This window comes from Podarcis erhardii, assembly GCF_964252035.2.
Source record: "Podarcis erhardii genome assembly, chromosome: 6".
Lineage (NCBI taxonomy): Eukaryota > Metazoa > Chordata > Lepidosauria > Squamata > Lacertidae > Podarcis > Podarcis erhardii.
This window is the reverse complement of record NC_138510.1, coordinates 59875687-59895442: the sequence shown is the minus strand read 5'-3', so window position 1 is coordinate 59895442 and position 19756 is coordinate 59875687. Positions and strand designations below refer to the sequence as shown.

Genomic DNA, 19756 nt, shown 5'->3' with positions numbered 1-19756 from the left:
TATGATGCTTGAGAGCTGAAATATATTGATCAAATGCTCATCCCTTTGTTTGATCATCATCTTAGGGCTCAGCAAACACACTAACACAAGCTCTCAAAAATAATCCCAGATTAAAATAAGAAGAGACAATGTCAGTGACTTGCTAGGTCCATTTCCTTCCCCTATCAAACTTGAGAGAAGAACAAAGTAGGGTTATGAAACATTTGACATTTATTTCTGGAAGAGGGGCATGTGTGTCAGTCACATGCAAGGGTCATAAACACTGCAAAGAAAAAATCTTTGTAGTTATGTGCATCCTTACAGAGCAGACAGTTTGAAAAGACAGGATGCATTTATATGAAAGCTGTTCTCTTACATGCATGCATTTTTCATTATAAACCTATAAGGGATGCTGCAGAATATTTTTAATAAATAACTGTAACTGCGCTCTGCAATCATGTGTAAAGAGGGTGTGTGTGTTTCCAACAGTGTCACTCAGCTGACTGTAAAGCATCTGTTAGCAAGCAGAGAGGGAAGTAATTTTTGGTGATTCTCCTTCCCCTCTAGAGCAGATTTAGGGAAGTATAAGGGAGTTGTGTGTGGTGGGGAGAGCAGGATTCTCCAAAGATTTATTGTCTCCTCATTGTGCTGGCAGAAGAAGTACTGTAAGCTGAGTGACACCTCAGAATCCTTTTTTTACGTAAACAATGCTTAAAATATAACTGGCCCTGCTAGCAGAAGCTCATGCAAGGACTTCCACTAGTGCAATGGGGCTTCACCCCCTTTCTCCCTCCACTCCCTCCCTCCAAATTTGCTTGGGCTGGGATTAGGAGGGCTAACAGAACACCACATGGTGGAGGAGAGGAGAGATCATTCCAGCAGGCAAGCAGAAATAGCAATTACTAACTTGCCCCATTGATTTTAGTGGAAACCAATTTACATATTCCGGATCCAACCCAATGTTATTAACTTATATGTATTGTGAAGATAGATGGATAGACGTATGGATGGATGGATCTCCCCCTAAACCTTTGGGACTGGGAGTTAGAGAGATCTAAGTAAAATGCCTTGGGCAAAGCTTTCTAAAACAAAAACAAGGTGCATAATGACACAAGTCTTATGAAGAATAGCAGCCCTCTCGTTTTGTGCCCATGAAAGACACAATCATTCAAACTGACAATTGTTCTCCTTTAGCAATAGATTGGCTTCTCCTTCCACTTGTGTCATATGCAATTTTCCCTCTTCATATTTTGCTTTAAAATATTTAGGCAGAGTAGCGGGTTTTAAATGTGTCATTGACACAAATAAATGTTTAAGTAGCCATTCTACCCTGGGCTCTGCTCTTGTCAGATCTGATAAGCTAACCATGTTTGGATCTGGTCAGTAATTGGATGGGAGATCTCAGAGGAGCACTGAAAAGCTCAAGAAGTTTTCTTGGTTATTCAGTAGGTGGTATTTTAACCTCAGAGTAGGGTTGACATCCCAGTAGGGATAATGGCAGAGATGTCATGCCTCAAGTCCTGCCATAGCAGTCTTTTCCTTAATAAAAAGTTCTACTGGTTGTGCCTAAAATTTATTGTAGTTTCATTGTAGTATACTTTTATTGCTACGTTTTTAGTCTTTTTTTTTTTGTAAGATGACTAAAATGCTTTGATGAGGCATCCATCAAATAAATAAGGCAATCAGACAGCATAACTTCCCCAACCTAATGCCCCCCAGATGTTGAATGACTGTAATTCCCAATGAGCCCCAGTCAACATGGTCAGTGGGTTTCTCAAACACAGGAACTACTCAGCCACAGTACCACTGTCTTGCCAGGATTAAAGCTTACCTTTAAGTTCTCACCAGCCAAAAACGGACAAGGGGATTTTCACCTATTCCCTCTACTTCCCACAACCCCTTGTGCCCTCCTCCCCAAAAAATCTGTTCTAGGGGGTTACCTACCATTAGCCTGCGGAATCCTCTTTTGGATCTTTGTCCTATCCATAAATATCCATTTAGCAGAAGCCTACTTAGGATTAAATTCATAATAAATAAATAGCTAACAAATAATAAAGTGCAGTTGAAGTACTGAGTGCTGTGCAGATTCTCTGTGGTCTAAACCACTGAGCCTCTTGGGCTTGTCAATTGTAAGGTTGGCAGTTCAAATCCGTATGATGCGGTGAGCTTCCATTGCTTTGTCCCAGCTCTTGCCAACCTAGCAATTCAAAAGCATACCAACGCAAGTAGATAAATAGGTACTGCTGATGTGGGAAACTAAACAGTGTTTCTGTGTACTCTGGCACTCATCATGGTATTCCGTGCACCAGAAGTGGTTTAGTCATGCTGGCCACATGATCTGGAAAGCAGTCTGTGGATAAATGCTGGCTCCCTTGGCCTGAAAGCAGAGATGAGTGCTGCACCCCATAGTGGAATTTAACTGGACTTAAACATCCAAGGAACCTTTACCTTACCTATAACTCACAATTTTGATATGAAATGCTCCATGTATAGTGTTTGGGTAAGGTAAAAGGTAAAGCAAGCCAGAGTTAATGCTCTGGAATAATTTGAAAAATGCTACCACTGCACTTTGGATTGTTTAGTCTTTGTGTTACAGACAGCCCAGATTCACAGTAGGCTTCTTGTGCCAGCCACTGCAGAAACCTTAAATCTTAGAGAGATCCAGCTCAAAAAAGAGCTACAGTTAAATAGACAAAGGCACGAAAATGAAAAGAAAATGAACATATATTAAATTTGTCGACAGGAAAGAAACATGTTAAAGCTTTTCTTGACCCCTGCCTTCAGCCAATCCAGCCCTGCTGCCAATCCAGCCCTGCAATGATTGTTCTGCTTATTTATAAGGGCTTAACATAGAATGCAGTAACAAAACCAATAGGATTGTGATGCCAGACATCTTTGGAAAATGTTGCATTATATAATACTGAAAGAAAAAGCCTCATTCTTCAAATAACTTTCTCCAAAGTGATCTTACAATAGCAACACCCCAGAGTGAGTGTTAAGTTTTTGTGTCACTAGGAATGCATCAACTTTGACTATGGTTGGGTTTTTCAAGGTCACAGTAAGCTCACAACATGAGAAGCTGAACCACCAGCTGCTAGTACTCCATACCTTAAATATGGGAAGTGGGAATACACTTGCAGTTTAACTGCTTCCACAATGAAATCTTTACAAATGATTACTTATTTAAGTTCAGATTGTGAAGCTGAGGCTCCAATACTCTGGCCACCTCATGAGAAGAGAAGACTCCCTGGAAAAGACCCTGATGTTGGGAAAGATGGAGGGCACAAGGAGAAGGGGACGACAGAGGATGAGATGGTTGGATAGTGTTCTCGAAGCTGCCAACATGACTTTGACCAAACTGCAGGAGGCAGTGGAAGACAGGAGTGCCTGGCGTGCTCTGGTCCATGGGGTCACAAAGAGACTAAACGACTAAACAACAACAACAACAACTTATTCAAGTTGGCTTCAAAGTGCCCTGGAGTGGGGCATGAGATACTCAATCATTTGCACATTTCTAGGCAGTTTTCAAGATTGTTGTAAACCCTGAACAGGGAATGTGTGATCAGTTACCACTCAGCCCAGATTTCCACTGAAGATTCAAATATTTAAAACTTCATGTTAAAAAAGTCCTGATGAAGTGCTAGCTCAATCAATCAATCAATTATGAATTCTAAGGGTTGCAGCCAACTAAGTGGCACTCAAGAGTAGACCCATTGAAATTACTGCACCTATGTTAGTCATGAATAGCTCAGTTGGTAAATCATGAGACTCTTAATCTCAGGTTTGTAGTTCAAGACCCATGTGGGGCAAAAGGTTCCTGCATTGCAGGGGGTTTGACTAGATGACCCTTGTGGTCCCTTGCAATTCTACAGTTCTATGATTCTACTATGACCATTAATCCCAATGAATCTACTTTGACTCACATTAGCCACCATTCTAAAGTTTGGTTTTAATTCTGGAAGTGCAACACTATTGCACCCATCAAATGTCCACACTGTTGCATACCATACACCTGCATACTTAACGTCACCTGAATGCATCTCGAAGGATGTGTGTTTAGGATTGCAGCTTTAAAACACAGCACTACCTGGCCTACCACCACCACTAGGGAAATCTTGAGTTTTCATTTACACCTCAGTGAATCTGCGACAGTTGAGCCTAGTTGACACAAAGCCTGAGAAAAATCCTAGGCTCCTTTCTGAGTGGAGATAAATTGGGAGTTTGGGAATGAAAGACAAGATATGGAATCGTGAAGCTGTCAATAGCTCTATTGCACTTTTCTAAGTCTCTCTCTCTCTCTCTCTCTCTCTCTGTGTGTGTGTGTGTGTGTGTGTGTGTATGTATGTGTGTGTGTAACACAGTAGAGTAGTTTCAAGCATCAAAGGATGCTCTTTACTTAGCCAGTCTATATCGCCACTTTTTCCCTGGTGCATCTAGTGCATTTTTGTTGGTTTAAATATTTAATACAGTTCTATTCTTCCTTGAAGATTAAAATCACAATGACTTAAAGCACTGGAAGCCATCAAAATACATCAAATAAAATACTGTCAGAAAGCCACCAAAACAGTCATTAATAAAAACACAATATAAGAACAATATATAAAGATTAAGGGACCAATAAATCAACCGCTTGCTGAAATAAAAATGTCTCTATAGATGGAAGGGATAGACTAAGCGTGGAGGGACCAAAACCAGCCACCCAAAGCATATCCAACTGCCCTGACCTGATCCTAAGAACCTTTCCCTTCCATGCTCACAAACACATTTATATACCTCAGTTGATGTTTGCTAAGCAGAGTCAGAGGCAAAGGGACAGAATAGATTCTTAACTGTTTCTTTCTCGATGTAAACAGCAAAAGTTCTCTATGCACCTTAGTTGCCCATTGCTGAGTGCAAGTTGTGACACTGGCAAATCAAGGTAAGCAGGTGAGGTACTTAAGGCAAGCAGGAGTGCTCTGTGAAATAACTCTGTTGCTGTTCACACAGGGTCAGAGGAAATGAAGAATCCTTAGTGTGTACATGTTAGTGGCTGATGACACCAAACTGAGAGGGATAGCTAATGCCACAGAAGACAGACCTGTGGGTATAGGGCAGTATATGAAATATAACAACAACAACAACAACAACAATAATACAGTCATACCTTGGTTGACAAATGCCTTGTGAGTCGGTTTTGGCTCCCAAATGCCGAAAATCCGGAAGTGAGTGTTCCGGTTTGCGAACGTTCTTTGGAACCCAAACGTCCGACGCAGCTTATGCTGCTTCCAAACATTTTGGAAGTCAAATGGGCTGCCAGAATGGATTCTGTTCGATTTCTGAGGTACCACTGTACAAGATTACCGTACCGTAACCAAATGGAGAACTGGGACAAAACTAACAAAATGAATATCAATAGGGACAAATGTAAAGTTCTGCACTTATGCAGGAAGAACCAGATGCACAAATATATGATACATGGGGGACACCTGGCTTGCCAGTAGTACATGTGAGTACTTCCGGGTGGGGAGGAGTTGCGGTCGGTCTACGCGGCCACCCACTCCTTTCTGGGGTTGGTGGGACTGCATCCAGCATCATTTGGTAGTCCCAGCTGCATCATAGCTCCAATAGCCAATCCGGCTGGTCGGAGGGCATGGCCACGACCATTTAAGCCTCGGCACGAGCCAGGGAGCTCCCTTCTGGCTCGGTTTGCCGATCTCCCGCCCTGACCTCCCTATTTTCAGGTGCCGACACTGGCTTTGCTATGGACCTCGGTTGTCACCGTTAAGGGGCCTGGTAGGAATTTTTCCACTTGGCAAATTGGCTTGGGCCATTTGGTTTTTGCCTACCTCGTAGCAATCGTCACAACTTTGTAAGGTTTTGTGATTAGGCATTGGTTGAACTTATGTTGGGGGAGGGGAGGTGTGGCCATCACCTGCCCCTCCAATATTAAGGGTATTCTGTTAAAGGAATCCAGGGGTGTGGATCTTGTCCACAGCCTGTGGAGGGGGTAGGGCTATGCTACAACACTATCGGGAACCCAGGGGTGAGTGTGAGTTGATTTGCATTGACAGTGCTCCTCCTACTGGTGGTTGACTCTTACATTACTCACTGCACGGCGGGCCGGAGTCAGATATAGTCAGGTCAATTCCATTACCTAAGCCAATACCGCTGACATTCTGTAACCAATAAAGTTATGGCCTAAATTTTCCCACTAACCATTAACCTAATATCTGTGTCCCTGTGTCTTATTCATCAATGGGCAGTGGCCTCAGGGTCTTGACACGCAAAAGGATGTAGGGGTATTAGTAGAGCACAAGCTACAGTGTGATGCAGCAACAAAAAAAGCTAATTCTATTCTAGGCTGCATCAACAGAAGTATAGTGTCCCAATCAAGGAATGTAATAGTCCCACTGTAATCTGCCTTGGTCAGACTGCACCTGGAGTACTGTGTCCATTCTGAGCACCACAATTTAAGAAGGATGTTGACAAGCTGAAACGTGTGCAGAGGAGGGGAGCCAAGATGATAAAGGGTCTGGAAACCAAGCCTTATGAGCAACAATTAAAGGAGTTGGGTACGTTTAGCCTGGAAAAGAGGAGACTGAGGAGATATCTTCAAATATCTAAGGGCTGTCATATGGAGCAAGCTTGTTTTCTCCTGCCCTGGAGAATAGGACTCGAACCAATGGCTTCAAGTTACAGGAAAGGTGATTCCAACTAAACACCAGGAAGAACTTTCTGACAATAAGAGCTGTTTGACAGGGGAACAGTCCATGAGTGTAGCCAGGGTTTTTGTTGGGGGTGGGCAGGCTTTTGTTGGAGGGTGGGGTAGAACCTCAGATGTGTATTGATTTTTACCAATTTAGGGGAGCAGCTGCCCCCTCCCCCGGCAATGCCCATGGAACAGTTTCCCTCAGGAGATTGTGGACTCTCCTTCCATGGAGGTTTTAAGCAGAGTTTGGATGGCTGTTAGTTGAGATTTCTGCATTGCAGGGTTTGAACTAGATGACCCTTGGGGTCCCTTCCAGCTTTAGAGTTCTGTGATTCTGTCACTTTGGTAAATATTGATCACTTACCTCACAATCCACCATGTGGTTCTCCTACCAAAGGTACACTGTGGCTGTTCAGTTTACTTGAAAGTACATCATTTGGATGAAATATGACAGGCTTCTGAATAGACATTCATATGTTTGCGCTGTCAGATTCATAGGGTTTGCACAAGAGTAGTGCCTGCTTGATTCTACTTGCTTGAGAAAGATCCATGAGCATATAAATGTCCTCATTCAATTACCTTCAATGTAAAGTTATGAACTAAAAATATTTTGCATTAAATTGGAACAGATTGCTTATGGTAACTCTTGCATAATGAAAGGGTACAATGAAGAATTGCAATTCAAATTACTTTTCAGGTCTGTTCAATTTTTTTATTTTTTTAATAGAAAATTGCACAGTATAATTACAGCATATTCATTTGCATTCATATTGAAGCCTTGCGAGCAATTTTGCTCTTTTATACTTTTTTAAAAATATTTTAGAAGTGTGACTTGAATCAATAAATTCCAGCACGAATATCAAATTGACACTTCTCATTCAAAGTTTTGTGTGGGTTTTCTTAAAACCCTTTCATAAATTTGAATTTTATAAATTTCATAAATCTTCATTGTGTATCCACACGATTGCATGAGGCTGTTACCTATGCAGAAGACATAACTTGGGGTGCAAACTTGGAAGGCTATTCAAAGCCTTCGTTAAAACTTAAAGCTTACTGTTCATGCTCACAACCCAACACAATCCAATTAAAATGCATAAGCTTAAGAAAAAGCTATTGTGATGATGACGAATAATAATTTATTATTGTTATTGTTATTGTTATTGTTATCTGGCCCCCTCCCGGCCAGAGCCATGCTCAGGGTGGCTAACATCAAAATATATAATACATTAAAACATAAAGTTCAGCAATCGACTGAAATACAGCTTAAAATCGGATTAAAATCAAAGTTAAGATCAGATGGCTACCCACAAATTATAACTATAGCGATTGGAAACCCTAAATACTCACCAGGCTCGACTATTTGTATGAGCCAGTGAGAAGAGTTAGAGAGGCCACTTATATGCAGGGTCTTGTAAGAGGAGGGGGGTCAGACTGGGTCCTGACTAAAGACCTGACAGCTCCATCTTGTAGGTCCTGCAGAAAGATGTCAAGTCCCGCAGGGCCCTGGTCTCTTGTGACAGAGCGTTCCACCAGACAGGGGCCAGGGCTGAAAAGGCCAGTCTAACCTCCTTGAGGCCCAGGAACTCCAAGATGTTATTGTTTGCGGACCATAAGGTCCTCTGCGGGGTGTAGCAGGAGAGGCGGTCCGATAAGTCCCATAATATACGAGGTCGTATATGGCTTTAAAGGTTAAAACCAGCACCTTAAACCTGACCCTGTACTCCACCGGGAGCCAGCACAGCTGGTGTAGCACTGGATGGATGTGGTCCTGCAGTGAGGACCCTGTAAGTAGCCTCACCACAGCATTCTGCACCCGCTGGAGTTTATAGGTCAGCTTCATGAGCAGCCCTGCATAGAGTGAGTTACAATAATCAAGCCTGGAGGTGACCATCACATGGATCACAGTGGCTAGATCAGGGTGGGATGGTAGTGGTTAGAGCCATGAAACTCACTTGGTGCTTAGGCTATGTCATTCTTTCCCGGACGGCAGAGCAATTTGTATCCCAGCCAGGTAGCGGCATCTGGGATGTGAAGAAATGGTGGAGCCACAGTTGCTCATACTTGCTGGGGTGGAAGGCAGGAGATGGGGCAGACAGAAACCTACTAGCCTGGAGCTGACATAGAGACTGGGCTCAAATCAGGCCTGGTACCATCAGATGATGGCAGTGGGGCTAACTCAGCCACTGTCTGCCTCATGGGTCATTCACAGACTGCCACTACCAGGAAGTCCACGTATAGTAAATCCGGCTTCCCACACTTTAGCAGGCAGAATGAGGAGCTCTGCTAGTGTTCACTCAAGGGGAAGATTCCCAGTGCAGTGCATCAGAGATTTACTTTGGACTGCACCCTAACCTGCCTCTTGCAAGGAAGAAGAACAGCACATAAGCAAACTTTCTATAACATTTCCAGAGGCAAGCTTCTCTGTGAAACAGCCTCTTCTTCTACAACTATGCTTTCTTTGGTTTTAATACAGGCTCTTTCATCAGGAAGCTGTGTGGAATGCCTCCGTCTCTATTATGGACAGGGTGATATTTGTGGAGAGAAGCTGCTATCACAGAATAGGTTTAATGGGTCGTGAATTTTGTGTCGAGAAGATAGCGTCTGGATGACTTCTGAGCTGCTTGCAGTAGACCTATTGCCTCAGCAGCAAGTGCATTAGACTACATATGCTCAGCTCATTGACTCTGGAGGTAGCAGCCCTAAATGCCTCATTAAATTTTCATGGGTGACTGAGAGAAGCCAGGAGGAAGGGGGGACACACCAGCAACCACCCCATCACATTATTTGTTATTATGATGGTGTTTTCTAGGGAAGGAGGAGAGAGAGAGAGAGAGAAGCCAACAACCTGAACATGAGCAGGAGCAAAAAAACTCACTTTTAGACAGTGCACCATTCCAGTCGAGATTTATCCTTCCTCACAATGACTTATTAATGAAAAATGGCTGACATGCTATTAAGGAGCATGCAAAAGGTGCAGGGGCATGAAATGGATGGAACGAAGTGTGAAAAAGCAACAACCCTGTGCATCCTTGGTTGGGGATTTGGTGCCCTAAAACGGGATGCCAGAACTTCAGGGTCCAACCAGATTTCTTGAGGGAGGTTTCTATTCCAGAGCCTGTCAGAGCGAGCCTTTGCGAGAGAGGAAGCAGTGAATTGCAGGCGCGCGCTCTCCCTGCGTGTATGCGTGCATTTGAATAATCTAATTGCAAGGAAACTCTGGATTTACAGTACACGGCTGGTTCTTTCTGAGGCGCAGAATGCCTGTAACTATATATAATTTCCCCGCATCTCTCTTGAACACCATCATTTAATGAAATTGGCAAATTAAGGTGGGGTTTCCCCCCTCCCTCGGTGTAATTATAACAGCTCTCCTCCTGCAATCAGTTACAAAAAGAAAAAAGAAGATACAGAAGTGCAAACGTTTGTGAGGAGGGATGTGACAGTATTTGGCTATAAGCAGATGCCCGGGCATATTGGCGAAAAGTCTGAATTGGGTCTCGAGGCTCCTGTTCCTATGGGAAAGTGCGCGCGCGCGCGGGGCGGGGGGGGGGGTAACATGTAACATGGTAACGAGAGAGCCTCATCCTCGCAAAGTTTCTCTTCCACTTCGATAGGTGCTTTCCTCCCCGAGCGCGCGAAGTCTCCCGGCTGGCGCGTGGCGATGGAGGGGCGTGGAGCGAAAAGAGGGGCGCGTGAGGGGAGCCTGGTTTCTAGCCGGGCCAGGGATGCCTCCTTCCCTGGACCAGGGAGCCTGCGAGTCGCGTGAGGAGAACCCAGCGTGGCTTTCTGTCCCCCCGCCCCCGTCTTGTTTTCCTTACACGCCGAGGACACCCTCACGCCGCTTCAGAAATCACCCCCCTCATCATCCCCCTCATCCAGGCGCTAAATCCTCTCCCCACCCCCCACCCCGCGTCTCCCTCGCCTCTCTCCGAGGGGGAGGAGGCGGCGTTAGCAGCAGCGGCAGTAGCGGCGGCGGCGGCGGCGGCAGGCAGGCAGCGACCCTTCCTCTCCTCCTTGGCCTCCCCCTCCCTCCCTCCCTCCCTCCCTCGCTCGCTCGCTCGCTCGCTCGCTCGCTCCGGCTGGCCTCAGCTTCGCCGCGTCGTCGGGGGCCTGAGAGGGCAAAGGCGGCAGGGGGCGGATGCACCCAGCGAGCAGCGGAGGGGGATGGAGGAGCTGGCGGAGCCGCGCGCGGGCTGAGCTGGGGACGGAGAGCGCACGCGGGAGAGAAAGAGAGAGGCGAGCAGCGAGCAGCGAGCAGGCAGCCGCCGCCTCAGTCTCCGGCCATGCGCGGGCGGGAGGGCTCGGCCCGGCGAGGTGAGTCGGGTGCCAGGCGGCGGGCGCCAAAGGGGGTGGGGCAGCCCGGGGCGAAGGCTGCGCGTGCGCCTTGGCGCGGGGAGCAGCGCCCGCGGAGGCGCCGGGGCTTCCCTTGCGCGCGCCTCGGGGGGCGCCTCGTCCAAGAGAGAGCGCCGCTCCCCCTTGCGCGGAGCGCGTGGTCTCTACCCAGCCGGGCTCCGTTCGTCCCGAGAACAGGTGCCGTCCTCTTTCCGGATGAAAACAAAGTGGGACACGTGCGCGCGTGGGGGCTCCATGGTGCGTGCGCGCGGGGAGGCAATGTTAGAGCAAAGGGACCTCTTCTCTCTCCCCCCCCCCCGTCCCCAATGGGATGGCATTTGGGTTTGCTCCATTCGCTGGGTTCCTCACCTCTCCAACGCGAAAGCTGCCTCCCCTTTCCTATTCCTGCTTTGCTTCAAGGCGGCGGGTGGCCCCCACGTGCAGCCCTGCGGAGTGGCCAGGCAAGTTTTCTGCAGGGCACCCATCCTACAAATTGGCAAAGAACCGTGCAAAAATAATAGTCCCGTCCCCCCCTTGTCTGCCAGGAGGTAGCAACTGGGAGTTGTGGAGAGAGAGGAGGCGGTGGATGCTCTATTTCTGCCTCCTTGGACTGCTGGCTCCTCCGTGTAGGCATGATGGGGGGGGGAGGGTCCCCTGTAATTGCTCTGGTGAGGAAAAATGCTTCAAGCTCCTCATTATTTTCCCACTTCATTACAAGGCACAGATTCTCCAGGCATTGACAGCGGCATTCATCCCGCACTCATCTCCAACTTGTCTTGCTTTCTCCATACTCCCTCCTGATACATAAAAGAAGGAAGTTTCGCTGCTCATCTCTTTAAACCCAACAGTGAAAAAGCTTCCTTCCAGCTTTCTGACATGCATTCTTTATTAGACACTTTGCATTCTTTTATAAGACAGGCTTCCTTTTCCTGTGCTCTTGCTTATAAACCCCTATGAAGATCAGCCTTGTCCTTATAATTACTTCTGCTCCCCACTAAAAAGCACAGGAGAGAGGTGGGGAGAGAATATATGATTGTGTGCTTAAAAAATAATAGCAACCAGGATTCAGCGTTCCTGGTGGAAAGCTGCATGTGTGATGGAAATGGAGTTTGTTTTGTGACTGAGTAATAGTTCCCATCGTTCCATTATAGCTATACACAATGTCATGTTATTGTGACAGCCCACAAAAATATGTTTCTTCTTCTGTGTTTACTATTATGCACAGCAATGTTGCAGATGTTTTGGTAGTTCCCTGGGGCTGTTCATAAGGTAATTGCACATCAGATAGTCAAGCAATTTTTCTGATTTCAATAGTACGCAGAAGGAATTCTAAGTCCAAATCAGGGGGAAAAAACACAAAGCTTTTATTGTTTGCAACTGTGCTCAGCTCTGAACCTAAACCGATAAATACTTAGGGATGATCTTGGTTTGCAATCTGTCATTTTCATAATGCATCTCCTGAACATCATTGTGCTGCTCTCTACTGTCCATTTAAAAAAGGTGTATTATTAGAGTCTCATATTTTTAAAAGCACTACTCATTTGTGTGTTTGTCGGGGGTTTTCTTTTATATGATATATTAGGAGTTCAGCTTCTTCCCCCTCCCTTGTGAAAGGAACACAAAAAACTGTTATAACCAGAGATACAATGTAGCAAGTCAGAGAAGGATGTCTGCTACTTTAGGACACAAGCTTCATAGTCATTGTAGAGATGTACATGCTCTATGCATCCTTGAGTTACCAGAGTAATTATTGCGTGGATTGCGTGGAAAGAAAGCTTACTGAGGAGATGGCAGAGCATGCTTCGCCCCATTTAAAACTTTCACTTGTTCGGAACACATCTAATGAATTGCAAAGGTACAAATACTGAGGGTATTTGAGAGTTTATCTGTGCAGACCTCTAGATGTCTCTGTATAAGCGAAGAGCTTGAAGTTGGGGGTGGGGAATAGACTCTTAGACCTTCTCATGTGTAAAAAGGCATCCCTTCACAATGGTGGCTGTGGAGGAACTAGGCCCCTTATCTGGATGTAGTCTGGGAATCCTGGTTTCTCAGCAGGCTTTGAAACAACTCCAGAGACTCACATAATGTTAAACTAAAGATGAATTTGTTGATGGAAATTGTGTCAGGTATGATTTGATGAAAAACATTTCAACACTGTAGTGGCATTTGCATGTAAATATGATGGTATTTGTTGTTAACCACTCTGAGCCTGGCTTTGGCTGGGGAGAGCGGGATACAAATAGAAATTTGTTGTTGTTGTTAGAGGTGTTCTGCTATCACAAGATTCTCCAAGTACTGTATCTGTATCTGTAGAGTTTGGAAGCAGCCCACTCTCTTTTTGGATCTACTGTGTATCAGGTTCAATTTGTTATTTGAGGCCAATCTGATCTTTTAAATCCAAAGTCTGCTTTGCTCCATTGATTATAATGGGGAATCTAAAACTGGTGATAACTCTTTTCACATAAGTGGGTGACATTTGCAGACAGAGGAACCCCTCCAGTGTGTACTAAGTCTACAAAATTACAGGTAGATACGTTCTGGCTTTTTCATGCAGGGAATCTTAATTTTTTAAAAATAAATAAATAAATAATTTAATTGTTTAATATTTTGCCACAGTTGAATGCAACTTGCAGGCAGGTTTGTCACTTGTGAGGTGATGAAGCCTGCCAAATTTAGGAAAGAAGAGTGCAGCAGTTCTCCTACAAGAGCAGACTTGGCCATTTTGGGGTGGGGAAAAAGAAATCCCATGACCACCCCTAGTTTTCTAGAGGCAATCATTTTGAAAATTGGGACATAAAGGAAGTACTCCTGAGTAAGATGCCTGAAGAAGTTCAGACAGATGCTTCCAGGGGCTATTGAGCTGGTGATTTTACCTTAGTTATAAAAAAAAACTGGGGAAAAGTCACAGTTTGTTTTGCCACACTGTCTTTCTCACACTGTGTGTGTGTGAGAGAGAGACAGAGAGAGCGAGAGAGAGAGCGAGAGAGCGCACTACAGTTTTTAATAGTTTATTAGAGAAAACTGTGCTTGGGAAAGAAGCGGGCCACCCCTATAGTCTTAACTTTGCCACTTACACCCTGCTCTCATGGCTAAAACTTGGAGGTGAATGATGGCCCATAGGAAAAGCAACTGAGTGTATTTCAACATCCCCCTTCATTTCTGATACAGTAGTGGCCGTGGAAAATAACTCACTGTGATTAAAACGTAACAGCAGGCGACTGATAGGTGTGTAGTGGCATCCACTTGTCAAAGTTAGTCCATGGGGGGAAGGAGATGGGTCTGCCATGCCAGCGTGTTTCCTGATCGCTCAGCAAGTAGAGCATGAGGCTCTTCATCTCAGGGGTCACAGGTTTGAACCCCAGCTGGGCAAAATATTACAAGATTCATGCATTTCAGGGGGTTGCACTAGATGTCTCCCAGGATCCCTTCCAACTCTACAATTCTGTGATGATGAGCATTCTGTACTCATGATCAGCTGATAGGCGGAGAGTTCAGTCCTGGTCTGCAGTGGTCTGCTTTGCCAGCATGTTCCCTTCAGGGAGTGATTTGGCAAAACACCACCCAGCAGGACTGAACCCCGCCCCCATCAGCTGATGCCAACCAAGGTTATCAGCTGATTGACAGGCAGACATTGTTTTGTGGGAAATGATCATGTGAGCCAAACTGGACCCCCTAACAGGCCAATATTAACCTGTGGGCTAGAGCTTCCCCAACCCAGGTGCTGACCACCAGTGGTGTATTTTTGACGGATTGACATATAGCATCATAAAAGAGAGAGGGGCTGTAAAGGTTATTATATTTCTGTTTTAAGAACAGACCACTCTTTGAGGCAGTCTTCCCATTGAAGGGAATGAATATTTCTGAAAATAACTGCAGCGTACATTGTAGCCCCATGCAGAGTGTCAAAGTGCAGAAATGTATGTGAGTGACAAGGGATTTGGATCACACCTGCCAGTCCTCTATCTGATATCCAAGTATTGATTGTAACTTTTGCGCAGAGACCTCCATGAGTAGACTCCAAACTCATGGACTGTGCCTCACAAAAATGAAGGTCATGTGTTCAGGGACAACATGTGTTAGTCCTGTCAGTGGCTGGTTGAATGGAAAAGACTTTAGGGAGAGAAGAAAGGAGGATTAATAGTAAACCTACACAACAAACTCCAAATGCCTGTTAGAGTGTTTATCATTTCCTGACCTATCAGTAAAAATTAGCAAACAGTTTCTTCCACACAAAATAGTTCCCAAACTAAATCTTTATTTCACAGGGAACTATTTTTATTACTATAATTATTTTGCCAGTTTCCTAAATTCTGACTCTATATCTGCAGTACTTAATCACCTTCATTGTTTTCGGCCATTCAAACAGAATAAAAATTACTTATTGTTGATGAAGCTCATCTCTCAAGCTGTTGCACAGTATGTTTCTATTGCTGGATGCAGAACTGTGGAAACTGCAGAGAACATATCAAATCTTTTTTTAACTCCCCTCCCCCAATATCAATCTGCTCCTTGCTGCTGTGTTTATTTAAAGAAAAATAGTAACAGGAAGTTATTGCTAAATGTTTTGATCAATACCTTGGACTTCTACCTGCAGTATATGGTATTTTAACATCTGCCTTTAATATATAGTTTTGGAGAAATGCTTTAAATTGAGGCTGCAATTCTACAATACTTACCTGGAAATAAGCCTCTCTGAACTCCATGGGACTTAACTACTGAGTAGATGTGTATACATTAGGGCAGTGGAATGGACTCCCTCGGGAGGTGGTGGACTTATTCATTGGAAGTTTGTAAGCTGAAATTGGATGGTCCTCCGTCATAGACCCTTTGATTGAGATTCATGCTTGAGATTCCTGAAAAATAACTACCAGACTTTTAGAAGACATCTGAAGGAAGCCCTGTTTAGGGAAGCTTTCAATGTTTAATAGACTATTGTATTTTAATATTCTGTTGAAAGCCACCCAGAGTGGCTGGGGAAACCCAGCCAGATGGGCAGGGTATAAATAAATTATTATTATTATTATTATTATTATTATTATTATTATTATTATTGCAGGGGTTGGACTAGATGACTCTCGGGATCCTTTGCAACTCTATGATTCTATGAATTGCGCTGGAAACAAATATTTCTCCTCTATTAATATTTTATAATGTAGTTAACAGGGATATCTATAGATTTTTGAAGACAAACTGAATATGATCCCCACCCCCGCCTAATTCTCACACACTCCCCAGTTTGTTTAATGACATGCAATGTGTTCTTTACACTCAGGAGGAAAATGAATGTGGATGCCTTTCTGCATGTTTCCCTATATTGCTTGAGCTCAGAGTGGATTGCTTATAATGCTGAGAAAGGGCGGTATCTGTGGCCTGCGTTTCTGTGCGCTTGTGCGATGATTTAAGACCATTTCAGGACAGCAAGGGAGGAGGACATTGGGATCTGTCTTCTGTGAGTGCACATACCAGTGGCTTCATCTTATGATGATTGAAATTGATTTTTCTTTTTATCTCAGCTGGTGAAAGATCCAGTGGGTGCCCTTTGACCGGTGGCCCCATATGATGAAGTGACACCAAAAGTGGAGATTATCATCTTGAGATAGAAGCTGTAGCGCATCAAGAGCAAGTGCCACAACATAAGCAGACTTTGTCGAGGCAGTAAGCGTCCTTGAATGCATTTGCAAGCCATAGCTATCAGCATGTAGAACTGAGCGAAAAAAGCCAGGGCCAATTAGGATGAAGGCTGTTTCTCACTAAAACCTCTGCTTCTAAGTTCACATATGTTCCTGGAAAATAAAAGGTTACTTTATTATGCATGTTAACATACACACAAACCAGATACAAAACTAAATATATTGTTTTTTCCCTAGTGCTGAAGATAAATAGATAATAACAGGTTAAATAAAAATAGTGTTATGTTTTTTTCTGTTTCTGTTTAACATTGCCACATACATGTGTAACCTATTAAAGGCAACCCCCAAACAACAAAGCATTGCAGGAAATCCTAATCCCCGATCCGTGCCACTGGAGGGCATAGGGTAAGATAGAAAGGACCATCTGCTGGGTTCTATTTGCCTCTGCTGCTGGGTCAGAGTCCCCTGTTGCATCCAGGGAATAGGAAGCTACTGTCTAAAAGTAGCCTGCGTAAAAGATTTGAAACAGGGTGTGGCAATGGTTTGGCACCATTGTCTTTGGATCCAGTCCACAGGTGCCCTGGAGCTGGCACAGCAAAAAGAAGAAACCACCTCACACCCCATCTTCTGTGCTGGCTGGTGTGAAAAGCAGTGTTTAGGATTGTTCTATATGAGTACTTTTGGAAGGGGTATTGGACTAGAACAGGATGTACTCCAGGGACAGGGAGTTTTAAAATGAAGCGACCAACAATCCCTGCCTCTGTGCTTTTGCTGTCCAGACTTGGTGTGCTGCTGGTAAAATATATATAAAAAGTTGCTCTTCCTTTGGCTTTGGCTTCGCTGTGTAAGACTGAATGGCTTTTGATTTTGCAGTGGAGTGGCAAAGTTATTGAAGTTTTCATAGATCAAAACCTTTTGTTTTAAATTATGATAAAAATAATGAGTACAGGAATACCTAGTTTCATGTTTTTGTGTTGCCAGATGGCTCAAAAACAATAGACTGGAGAAGCAAAATGCTTTGTCTACTATCTTGGGGAAGATCTTCCAGGAAGGTCTTGTGTGAAAAGTTCAAGTTTGTTGAATTGAAGGCATTCCACATCAGGAACTCTTCAACTTTCACTGCTGTTTCATAAATTTATTTAACAAGGGTATCATTTGCCTAATTTATGTTGGACTAAAGGAACTCCATTATTTATGTGTATTTTGTAGAGGAAAAAGTGATAAGGAAAAAGGAATTTGGTGTGTGGATAATCACATCAACCTATGACACTAACTTGTGCAGGTGTGATCATGGTTCCATGTAGCCCAATGCTGTCTGCTCTGAATGGCAGTGTCTCTTCGAGATTCCTTATGACTTGAGAGTAATCACTCTCTTGTTTTATAGTGGTGTGAAGGGGAATTACAGAGGCAAGAAATAGCAGTCACATATCTATTGAGGAAGGCATGGCGTTTGCTGAGTTTATTTCTGAAGGTCCTATGCAGTCCCTTCTCACAGACAGAAGAGTAATCCTGACTGTGCAGGATTGTTTAAACCTGATCAGTCTTCACATGCACAAATGTTGCCAAATTGCTATTGATTTTTCAATTTTGCTATTTGCTGGGTATGAAGAAATCTTTTATTGCTTAAATCTGTGTTTCCTTTGTTTTGTCTCAGACGGTCATTCATATAGAAATGCTGGCAGTAATACCTCAAGAGCGATCCAAGTACCACTTCACTGTATTCTGCTGCAGTCCCTCAGAAATGAATGGGATTATAATTTTGTAAGTAGTTCTAGAATTGCCCTCTCATCTTTTTTTCTGTAGGAAGACAGATCTCATGATAGTTGACTATTTTTGCACAGTATATGCCAATCTAAAAATATAGTGCAGCGAAGATTTTACCAGCAAACTAAGATAAGAGAATCTTCAACTCTTTCATGAAGATTTTAAATATGTGCATTTGAAAGTGCTGGCTTTACTCAAATGAACTATGCAGTGGCGTAGCATGGGTTGTCAGCACCCGGGGCAAGGCAAGTAATTTGCGCCCCCTAACCCGTGGATTTGCGCCCCCTAACCCTAACCCCCAGATGTTGCTCCCGGTGCGGCCGGCCCCCCCTGCACCCCCCACGCTACGCCACTGGAACTATGGAATATGAAGAACACAAATACGTTTCTCACACTTTTCAGCCACAAGCAGTCAAACCACATGAAAAAATACCTAACAATAAAAATTCTACAATAATTATCAATAAATTTCTACTAAACATATGAGAAGGCTGTCCCACAAACACTTCAATTAATAAGCAATACAGAATTTATAACCATTAAATCAATAAACCCTTACAGCACAAATATTCCAATATATTTATAAGGGGATAATAAAACAACAATACTCCAGCAGCCAACATAGCAAAACATATACCCTTTCAAGTAATAATTGAAACTACTATAGAAAAAAGTTAAATAAATTATGTAACCACAGTTCAAAGAAATAATACTGCTCTGATTACATTTGTTTGTTTGTTAACTTCTAAATATGTTTAGGCCACTTTGCTGACCAGATGCTCATCCAAAGTGGTTCACAATAAAAACAATAGAAAGAGAAAAGAACAATAATACAAAATATCAGAACTTAAAACTACAACTTGACAAGACTCCACATAAGAAAATGTAGCCACAGAGTCAGAAAACAACAACAATCAGTCAATCACCTAGCTATTAAAACATATTGCCTGGAAGACCAATTTGCAGGCGGCGTCTTCAGGGCCTTTCAAAAATCATGCAATGCATAAGTTTGATGCAGGTCCAAAGGAAAGGAATGCCATAATTATGGGGCTGCAGCAGAGAAGCATCTCTCCTTTATGACCACAACTCTTATCAACTTAAGTGGGTGGACACACCAGGTGAGCCTCCAAAGCAGATATTAAAGCACACACAGAATGTTTTGAGGGCAGGTGGTCTAATAAATAGGTCCAAAACAGTTAGGGTTTTAAATATAAAAAACAGCACTTTAAATTGGGCTTGGAAGCGCACCAGTAACCAACACAGTTGAAATAGTAAAGGTGTCACAGATGTGACTGCCTCACCCTCAATAGGACTTTGACCAGCTGATGTTTCTGAACCATTTTAAAGGCAGTCTCACATAGAT

At 43.8% G+C, this 19756-nt stretch overlaps 1 protein-coding gene across 4 annotated transcripts in view; it reads left to right on the top strand.

Moving 5' to 3' along the window:
- DAB1 (DAB adaptor protein 1) overlaps positions 1 to 19756 on the top strand; it is a 643380-nt gene that overhangs the window by 431942 nt on the left and 191682 nt on the right. For 2 of the 4 annotated variants that reach the window (XM_081867208.1, XM_081867207.1), the window contains exon 1: positions 10665 to 10981. The exons of the other annotated variants lie outside the window; for them this stretch is intronic. The gene's annotated coding sequence lies outside the window, so the exon portion shown is untranslated. Of the gene's footprint in view, positions 1 to 10664; positions 10982 to 19756 lie in introns of those variants that run through there. 4 annotated transcript variants of the gene reach the window in all.